The following is an 8,260-nucleotide window of genomic DNA, read 5'->3' on the forward strand; positions in this document are numbered from 1 at the left end:
ACCAAGAAGGTTTCTGTTATACATATCAAAATGATATTATTCTTTTAAAAGCTATGACAAAGATTGACTTATTCAGTGACTCCTTGATTATTAACATCAAGTGGGGCATAAAACATAAAAAGACTATGTGTGCTGACTTAAATATGTTGACCACTGTCTTTGAGAGGAAACAGCTGAGACCAAGTTGAAGGTTTCCCTATAACTGATGAGATACTCCAAGTGTTCCCATTTGTGGCTCACAACACATGAACCTTGGAACCTTGAAGAGCCTCCTAAATGAGATATATAGCCATTCAAAAAGAATTTTGTAATAATTATCTACACAAGATAAAACAAGTGGATGAAGAGTGTCTGTTTTCCCAATTATGGAATGTAGTTGGATGAACACCCCATAGAACTTATCCATAAACATATTTGCTGTAGATATTCAATTAGCTGGAGCCCAAATTGTCTAGGACTAGACAGCAGGTTGTATTGCCATTGGAAAATTACAAAATTCTTTTAAGGATGACCAAGCTTCTCCTTGAAATAGAGGATCATTTATTCAACACCAATAATCATTGGGTGATAGTGTATAACTATAAGCAAGATCATGCTGGAATCAGCTTCATTTGGCTCCTGAGTACAAATTGTTAAATATTCAGTGTGAACATTTACACTTCACAAATTAGCAAAAACTACAAATCAGGGCTTTATTTATTGTTTTGTTGAGTATTGGAACATAAGAAACTGTTGGAAAAAATATTAATAACGTAGATCATCCCTAAACAGTGTTTTTCATATTTTTCTTTTTTTGGAGAGCCAGTTATTAAATGTTTACTAGCTCAAACAATTTCAAGTCATGGAACATTACAGTCTCCAAAGAAATGAAGTTAAGGATCATGCAAAGAACAACGTTATGGTATACGGTGAATGTGAGAAGGCTACAATGCACCACAAACAAAAAATTATCCAAAATGGCATAAATGATGTGATAGGAGGAACATATGATCATTTTGAAAAAGAGGAACCAGTCTCATCATGAGATTGAAAGATAGCCTGTGTGCTCTATTAATATCCTATACAATGTCAAAACGAAGTAAGGAAAGGCCCCAATATATTGGGTATACTCCCTGTGGGGGACTTCTAAGAAGACAGATTTATAGGATGAGTAATCATGGATTGGTAGTGATCTATAGTATTAGAGTAAAGAGTATCCGCAGTATTATCAACTGTGACAACTTCACAAATCCATTGGAATATTAGAACACAAATACATATGTATACATCTGATGCATATATACATATATATACATATATATATATACACACATACAAATCTGTGTATATTTTTCTAATATAGAAACACATATGTATACATTATACACATATCTACATGCCATACTGCTTGTGTTTTGGTCGTTATACTCATGCCCCTTCTTCTGGAACCTTGTACTCTGACCCTGAAAAGCCATGCTCCAAAAATGAACTTTTGCTAAATCTTGTCCCAAACCAAGTCTACACACCACCTCCGAGTCATTTCCATACCATGCTGCTTAAACTCAGGCAATCATCCTCACTTTCCACCCACCGGAACCTTGGACTCTGACTCTGGGGAGTCAGTTTCTGATAGGAGAGCTGTCTCCTTATTTTGTTCTGAACCAGTTTTCTGTAACACTTTGCCAGTGACCTCTAATAATATGTTCTAGAATTTTCCAAGGAATCCAAGTGTAGCTAACAGGTGTACAGTTTTTAGAATCTGTTTTTTTCTCTTTTTGGAAAATTAGACAATTTGTCCTTTTCCAAACTTACCTTTCAAATATCACTGGCAATGGCTCATCAATCATATCTGCCAGTTATTTTATGATGTAAGAATATAATTTACCTGATGCACAAGCCTTTTAAGTTGTCCTTCTAAATGTGTATCATAATCTAGGCAATAGATTTTCTTCATCCATTTGGTCTTACTTTTGTGGGTGATCAGACCAAAGTCTTTGGAATGATTATCTATCTCTTCCAGGAAGTCTTCTAAGGCTTGATTTACCAACATGATGGTAAAATAAAAAAAGGAGGATCTGGGGAATTCAATATCCACAAGGAATCCTTCTTGAACTCTGTGCTAAGTCTCCCCCATGACAAGGGTAAGCCCCCAAGTTTTATGCTTTGCTTGGTGATTATGATCAGAAGATTTGCTGAATGAGGCTTCTCCATTATATCTTTCAAGTAATCTTGAATGATTTTGTCATATGAATGAAGGAAATATTGTTGGAAGAAAACCTTCAAGCAAAGTTATCTCAAGGACCTTTAAGGATGAAAATGAATAGGGGACAAGCAAAGGAAAGATGGGAAGGATCTGCAAGAGATTTATATTAGCTCTTTTCCCCATTAGAGCTGCTACACTTGAGCTCTAGCACAATAGTTCCAAATTGTCTTTAAAAAAAGGCATAAATAACATTAAAGAGGATAAAGATAAGAAAAGCACTTTGTATTTTATACGTATATGTATATATGTATATATATATATATACATACACATATATATCATATAGGAAATCTATATTGGATGTGACATAGTTTTGAAGGTATTGAGAGATTAATTTTTAAAAAGCATCTGTTGGAGGGAAAGATATCAAAGGCGTAGAAAAAATTCTAAAGTGAACCTACAAAACCTCAAGCACTATCCATTATATTTATATTTTCATATATATGTATATATATGTATATAATCTGAACCATCTACACATGCATCAGGGTGACCTTAATGAGGGAATTGTCAGGGAACTGGCAGGTTTTCACAAGTGATGTTCTACCATGGACCACATCACTAAACTGACTGAAAGATATAGAGAATGTTCTCAATTATTGATTATGAAAAATTATGTGATTTGACAGAGAAAAATATAGCTTTAAAAGCAGGGGTTCTTAACATGGGAGGGGCTTGTATTTTTAAATATGTATGTTGATAACTATATTTAAATATAATTAGTTTCCCTTTGAATCACATACATTTTATATTATATATTTAAAAACTTTATTCTGAGAAGACATGACATAAAAAGGCTGAGAACCCTTGCCTTAAAGTTCTCTTTCTAATAGGTAATGAACATATGCAAAATATTAAGAAAAATATTATCAAAGAAGCTACAAAAATATATTGATTTTTCCTTAAGACCACATTGTATATTTATAACAAAAATTCAAGATGTTTGGGGTGTCAATTTTGCTTATACAAAATGACACATACATGTATATTACATATGCATGACATGCATACATAATTGCATATACATATAAAACAATTTAGGCCAGAATTAACTTTATTTTTCAGAGTTACTGGACTGGTACACTGCTGTACGTTAGAGCTAAATTAACACATTTTTCAAGAAAGCATTTGACAAAGTATCATGTTATTTTTGTGAAAAAGATGAAAACATGTGGGCTGGATAATAGTACAGTTAGATGAACTAGAAATTTATCAAATGATTGTACCTGAAGAGTACTTATTAATGCATTGATGATAACTTGAAAGGACTCCAAAAAATGCCCCTAGGATTTTTTCCTTGGTGCTTTTAACATTTTTATCAGTGACTATGATAGAGATATATAGCACATTCGTCAAATTTAGAGCTCACACAAAGCCAAGAGAAAGTATAAACACAATGAGCCAGAAAAATATTGACAGGATGCATTGATGAACTGAGTTAAAGATTCTGAAATTTAATATAAATGTACAATCTTCTACTTAAAAAAACCCTTCAGAAATCTCAGATGTGAGGAAAGTAGCTAGATAGTGGTTTGTTTAGAAAAAATTGTTAAACACACATATACATATAACATATGTGTGCTAAGTCCATATATGTCACAAAATTCACTTATTCATAAGCATGTAAAATATATATGTGCTTGTGTATGCATGCATGTATTACAGATGTATATATTTATATAGCCATATCATAAATAGGCATATGCAGATACAATACACACATGTGTTTACATGTATACATGTACACATATATCTATTGCACATGTGTGTGCATATACATATGTGTTTATATGTACACCTACATGTATGCATTTTACTCTCCTACAAGTTTTACATGAATCAGTAGTATGATGCAGCAGCCCAAAAATATCTTATGTGATCTTAGGGCATATTAAGAAAGACATATTGTACATTACTAGGGAGAGGTTGTCCCATTTGTTATTACCCAGTCAGGCTACACTATATGTGCTCAGCTCTGGACACCATGTTTTAGGAAGGACATTGAAAGAACAACCTGATTGATAGAAGGCCTCAGAACCATTCCATATGAAGACCAGTTGAAGAAACTGAGGATGTTTATCCTATAGCAGAGGGTCTTACCCTTTTCTGGTTCCCAGACCTCATGAAAAAGGGGAATTAAATTTGAGATGGTTACACTTACTAGCTGTGTGACGCTGGGCAAGTCACTTAATCCCAATTGCCTTGCCAAAAAATAAATTTGAGGTGATTGTTTGTTCAGCTGTGTCTGACCCTTCAAGACACCATTTGGGGTTTTCTCAGCAACGTTGCTGGAGAGGTTTGCTATTTCCTTCTCCAGTTCATTTTACAGATGAGGAAACTAAGACAAACAGAGTTAAGTGACTTGCCCACTTACAGCTAGTAAGTGTCTGAGGCCAGATTCGAACTTAAGATGAAGATGAATCCTCCTGACTCTAGGCCCCGTGCTCTATCCACTGCACTGCCTAGCTGCCCAAATTTGAGGTAGCATGCTACAAAGGTAGCAACAGTTGCCTTAAGAGGGTGGGGGAGGAGGAGGGGGAAGTCTTCCTAACAGAGAATGATTTACCTTCTCCCTCTTCTCCCCCCCCACCCTCATATGTCTTTGTGAGTCCATGCTAGATGACTGTATTTCAGGGGTATTGTAGAGAAGATTCATGTTAAGGTATGGGTTGGATTATCTGGCTTCTAAAGCACCTTCTAACTCTGAGATTCTAGGTGCAGAAGGTGAATCAATGGTCATTTGGATAGGAAAGCCTGACTATGGCATCTGGGCTGCCACAAGGCACCTGGTTATTGTCCTGGCATCTGACAATAAAAGTAAACCATGAATATACCACACCAGAGGGCATGCACATCTCTATCAGGGATACATGTCCAGATGAATACCGAGGACACCAACACAGAAAAATAAAACATCCTTGATGATAAGGATAATGCTCATAATAAGTCACATTTATGTAATGATAAACAAAATATATCTACATTGCTTTCATCACAACAACCTTATGAGACAAGTAGCATATTATTATCCCCATTCTGTGGATGAGAAATCTAAAGCCCAGAGAGGTTTAGATGGCTAACTTAGGGTCAAGCAAGCTAGTTAGTGTCAAAATTTGGACTCTACCTGAGGCTTTCTGACTCCAAAGCTAGTAGTGTTTCCCTCACACTATGGTGCCCTAACTAACTGCACAGACCATCTGGTTCTGGTTGTACAGAGTTAGTGAACTTTCTACAGATGTAGAAAGGTAGGTTCCTTTCTGGCCCAAATCATTAGGGCCCACAATACTAAACCTCTCCCTTCCTGAAGACAGCCTTCCCTTGAATGCCAGGCTTTAGCTTTCTTTCATGAGTGTACCTGTGGGCCTCGATTGGCCTCCCTAGATGTAGTGCCCCTGCCTCTCCTGCCCATCACTGCAGCTCTTCTGAAATGAGCTGAGGCTGAGGCTGAGGCTGTGGAGGCCAATTAGCTGGGAGGGCTGTATGAGACCCCTTTGGAAATCTGCCTGCTGCCACCTATCTACCTAATTTCCTACAGAAGATTTCCCCTTCCCCTCCCCACCTTCAACATCTGGGGGAAAAAAAATGAACAGCTTTTGATATCACTTCTTACACTGATCTTAGATGTATCCCACTTCTCTCTGCAGCTGTTATCTCTGCAGGCTCTATTCTGCTAGTTTTAGACAGTTCTGAAAACAATAGTATCATTTATTTGGAGTGGGAAAGGACTTTTGATGCTATAGAAGCCAACCTCCTAATTTTACAGATAAGGAAACTGAGACACAGAGGAGTTAAGAGACTTGCTGAGGGTCATCCAGCTAGTTAGTGCTGGAAGTGGGATTAAATCCTAGGTCATCCTGATTCTAACTTCAGTGCCCTACTCACTATGCTCAGCTTCCACTCTAAGGGGAAACACAGAAATGGAGATGAGGATTACCCAGGTCGACCTGGGATCTCATAATCTTAGAAGGTAGGAACCAGGAGATAGGAAAATCTCATGGAGAGAACTGGCACAGACTAGTTGTCTTTACACATAGAAAGAGACAGTTCCCCAATGAGAACCAAAGAAATCTATGAGAGGAAGCCAAGAAATTCTCCATCTAAGTGTCTTCTTTTCCCAATTTGACCACAAATCTTTGTTCTAGTCTTGGTTGTCCCCACTGAATCCTAGTCATTAATTAGGGAAAGGGAGGACCTGGGTAGTAATGGCTCCCAAGGGTTATGGCAAGACAATTACTGAATGTGGTGTGGGGATCACTGTTGACAAAAAAGACGAAAGAAGACAACATTGATGATACTCATTGGGACACTGCTTAGAGAAATGCCCTTGGAGAGGAGGCTGATTGGGGAGGGACACTATGGAAGGGAGTGAGGTGAGAACGTAGAACAGGGAAACAGCTAGAAGAAGCTAGGTCTCTTTCATTCAGCTATAGGTTTTCTGAATATGGCAGAAGAGCTGGAGAGTGGGGATGGTTTGAGGAGCCATTGCAACCAAGTATTCATATTTGTGGGCATTTGAGACACGCTTACCTAGAAGTCTTGGGGTTCTTTCTCTGGGAATGAAGTTGCAGGTGTTGGTTTGTTAAGGTTTCTAAGGACCTTAACTCACATTGGGACTTGCCAACCATTAACAGAAAAATCAGTTTCTTGACTTAAAGGTGTTTTATTCATTTCATGGGTGGCCCAGCTCTTCCCTGAGGCAGTGCCTGTGTATCTTCAGTCATTGGTTGGGTTGTGAGTGAGGGATGGCAATAAGTTAAGTAGATGGTGGGAGGTGAGTTACTGAGAGAGAAGCAAACTGCTAATGGAAAGCAGGAGGCTGAGATAAAGAAATAATGGGGGTGAGTCTTAGTGAGAGAGACAGGAGGGAAGCAGCTTAGAAGGAGGGCAGAACTGATGATGCTGAACTGGGCACACTGAGGTCTTTATGGCCAAGAGGACTAGCTCCAACCCATCTTTAATTACTCCTGGCTTTGTAAGTCCCTCAAAAACTTTGTATTGAAGAGAACTTTAAGTCTCTCTACCTTACCTGCCCCCTCTACCTCTTACAAAATTCCTCATTAACCTCTTTTCTAGATATTCAATCTCTTCTCTTCAAAAAAACTTTTCCCCAATCCCTCCATACATCTGCATTGCTCTTTTAAGTCAAAGATTGTATCTCCTTGTTCTTTAAATCTTAAATTTGTGTGTGTGTGTGTGTGTGTGTGTGTGTGTGTGTGTGTGTGTGTGTATTGCTGACATGAGTTTGGGGAAACCCCGGTGTGGAAACTCTCTCCATTGAAGCAAATTGGCAATAGGTCTGTAAATTAAAGTCTCAGACAATTCCCTTGGGTCACTGAGAGGTTAAGTAATTTGTCCTTGGAGCATGGCTAGTTGCCATTCATAGTTGCTAGTTGGTACTTGGCATTAGTAACTCCATGGCATGCCCTCTACCTCCTATGCCATGCTTCCTCTCTAATCTTTTAAACATCTTTCCAAAGCATGCCTCTTCTAGTAAGGCTACCTAGGATGCTGTGAGTAGCAACAACTTATTCAAGCGTCTTCTGTGAAATGCATTTTCCCCAGTAATTTTCTACCATTGCCGCTCTTTCGTGTCAAAGGGAAGTGGCCTTAATCTAATGTGTAATTGAAAAAAGCACAAGGTCCAAGAAAATAATGGTGAAGAAAGTTTGTAACATGACTGTTTTGATCTAGAAAGCCTTGTTGTCCTTGGATTCTACCTTCCTGTCTAAATCTGGGAATGAATTTACACAGACTCAATGTCAGAAATGAAGAATCAGATCACTGATGAGGTAAGGGAGCCCAGTGGGATGAGGAAAATCATGGCAGTACCTGATGCATCAAACTGTCTCAGTCAGTCATTTGGTCCTTCAGCTAACAGCAGCATGGATTTTATCCTCTTTGGGCACAGAACACAGTGGGGTCATGCTGATTCAGTAAACAACTCTGGTCCCAGCTTGAGATAGAAGTGGCAAGAGCATAGAACTGGGAGTCCAGAGACTGTTTCTGCCTATCACCTAC

Source organism: Phascolarctos cinereus, unplaced genomic scaffold (genome assembly GCF_003287225.1).
Source record: "Phascolarctos cinereus isolate Bilbo 61053 unplaced genomic scaffold, phaCin_HiC Scaffold_5;HRSCAF=322, whole genome shotgun sequence".
In the NCBI taxonomy this organism is placed as follows: domain Eukaryota; kingdom Metazoa; phylum Chordata; class Mammalia; order Diprotodontia; family Phascolarctidae; genus Phascolarctos; species Phascolarctos cinereus.